The sequence below is a fragment of the Schistocerca piceifrons genome, chromosome 1 (assembly GCF_021461385.2).
Source record: "Schistocerca piceifrons isolate TAMUIC-IGC-003096 chromosome 1, iqSchPice1.1, whole genome shotgun sequence".
Taxonomy (NCBI): domain Eukaryota; kingdom Metazoa; phylum Arthropoda; class Insecta; order Orthoptera; family Acrididae; genus Schistocerca; species Schistocerca piceifrons.
This window is the reverse complement of record NC_060138.1, coordinates 600,260,864-600,263,488: the sequence shown is the minus strand read 5'-3', so window position 1 is coordinate 600,263,488 and position 2,625 is coordinate 600,260,864.

The following is a 2,625-nucleotide window of genomic DNA, read 5'->3' as shown; positions in this document are numbered from 1 at the left end:
ATTTCCAGGGGCAGATGTGGACTCTGACCAAAATCTATTGTAGATTAAAACTGAATAAACTGCAAAAAGGTGGGAATTTAAGGAGATGGGACCTGGATAAACTGACTAAACCAGAGGTTGTACAGAGTTTCAGGGAGAGCGTAAGGGATCAAATGGCAGGAATGGGGGAAAGAAATACAGTGGAAGAAGAATGGGTAGCTTTGAGGGATGAAGTAGTGAAGGCAGCAGAGGATCAAGTAGGTAGAAAGACGAGGGCTAGTAGAAATCCTTGGGTAACACAAGAAATATTGAATTTAATTGATGAGAGGAGAAAATGTAAAAATGCAGTAAATGAAGCAGACAAAAAGGAATACAAACGTCTCTAAAATGAGATCGACAGGAAGTGCAAAATGGCTAAGCAGGGATGGCTAGAGGATAAATGTAAGGATGTAGAGGCTTATCTCACTAGGGGTAAGATAGATACTGCCTACAGGAAAATTAAAGAGACCTTTGAAGAAAAGATAACCACTTGTATGCATATCAAGAGCTCAGATGGAAACCCAGTTCTAAGCAAAGAAGGGAAAGCAGAAAGGTGGAAGGAGTATATACAGGGTGAGTCACCTAACGTTAACGCTGGATATATTTCGTAAACCACATCTTATACTGACGAACCGAATCAACAGACCGAACGTGAGGAGAGGGGCTAGTGTAATTGTAGTGTAAGTGTTTAATACAAACCATACAAAAATGCACGGCAGTATGTTTTTTAACACAAACCTACGTTTTTTTAAATGGAACCACGTTAGTTTTGTTAGCACATCTGAACATATAAACAAATACGTAACCAGTGCCGTTTGTTGCTTTGTAACATAATTACATCCGGAGATATTGTAACCTAAAGTTGACGCTTGAAACCTCCGACGTTCAGTTGCGTGTTGTAACAAACACGGGCCGCGGTCGGCGAGCAGCATCTGCAGGGACAGGGACGACCGTGTTTACGAGCGTGGCTGTAGTGCACTGTCGCAGTGTCCGCATGTAGCGCTTGCTGCTATTGTTACTCTGCATTCGTCTCCGCAAGCAGACCAACTGTAGTACACCATGTTACCAGACGTCTGTGATAGTGTAGTGTTGTAGGAACTGTGACCATGGTGTATTCGAACTCTGAAAAGGCGGAGATGGTACTCATCTATGGCGAGTGTCGACGAAAAGCAGCTGAAGCCTACAGGGTGTGTGCAGAACGGTACCCGGACAGAGACCATCCAACGTGCCGCACATTGCAAAACATCTACCGCCAACTGTATGCAACAGGTATGGCCGTAGGATGCAAACGGGTCCGTAACAGGCCCGTCACAGGAGAGGCGGGTGCAGTTGGTGTGTTAGCTGCTCTTGCCAAGAACGCACACATGAGTACACGGGACATTGCGAGAGCCGGTGGAATGAGTCAAAGTAGTGTCATGCGCATACTGCATCGTCACCGCTTTCACCATTTTCATGTGTCGCTACATCGGCAATTACATGGTGATGACTTTAATCATCGAGTGCATTTCTGTCAATGGGCATTAACAGAGAATGCGTTGCAGTTCTACCTGTTTACCGATGAAGCGGCTGGCTCTGAGCACTATGCGACTTAACTTCTGAGGTTATCAGTCGCCTAGAACTTAGAACTAATTAAACCTAACTAACCTAAGGACATCACACACATCCATGCCCGAGGTAGGATTCGAACCTGCGACCGTAGCGGTCACGCGGTTCCAGACTGAAGCGCCTTTAACCGCACGGCCACACCGGCCCCATGAAGCGGGTTTCACAAACCACGGAGCAGTGAATCTACGGAACATGCATTACTGGTCCGTGGACAATCCTCGCTGGCTCAGACAGGTAGAGCGACAGCGACCGTGGACTGCAAATGTATGGTGCGGAATCATTGGCGATCACCTCATTGGCCTCACTTCATTGCAGGGGCCCAAATAGCTGCAACATACATCGCGTTTCTACAGAATGATCTGCCAACGTTGCTCGAAAATGTCCCACTGGAAATGCGTCGACGTATGTGGTATCAGCATGATGGTGCACCAGCACATTCCGCAATTATCACTAGGCTGACCCTTGACAGGATGTTCGACGGGCGTTTCATAGGACGTGGGGGACACATAAATTGGCCAGCCCGTTCTCCTGATCTTACACCTCTGGACTTCTTTCTGTGGGATACGTTAAAGGAGAATGTGTACCGTGATGTGCCTACAACCCCAGAGGATGTGAAACAACGTATTGTGGCAGCCTGCGGCGACATTACACCAGATGTACTGCGGCGTGTACGACATTCATTACGCCAGAGTTTGCAATTGTGTGCAGCAAATGATGGCTACCACATTGAACATCTATTGGCCTGACATGTCGGGACACTCTATTTCAGTCCGTAATTGAAAACGGAAACCACGTGTATACGTGTACCTCACCCCTCATGGTAATGTACATGTGCGTCAGTGAAAAAGACCAATAAAAAGGTGTTAGCATGTGGACGTAATGTGCTGTTCCAGTCTATTCTGTACCTAAGGTCCATCACCGTTCCCATTGGATCCTTACGTAATTCGGTTCTCTCCGATACACACGATCGAACAGCGGAGGAGTGGTACCCAAGCGTCAACT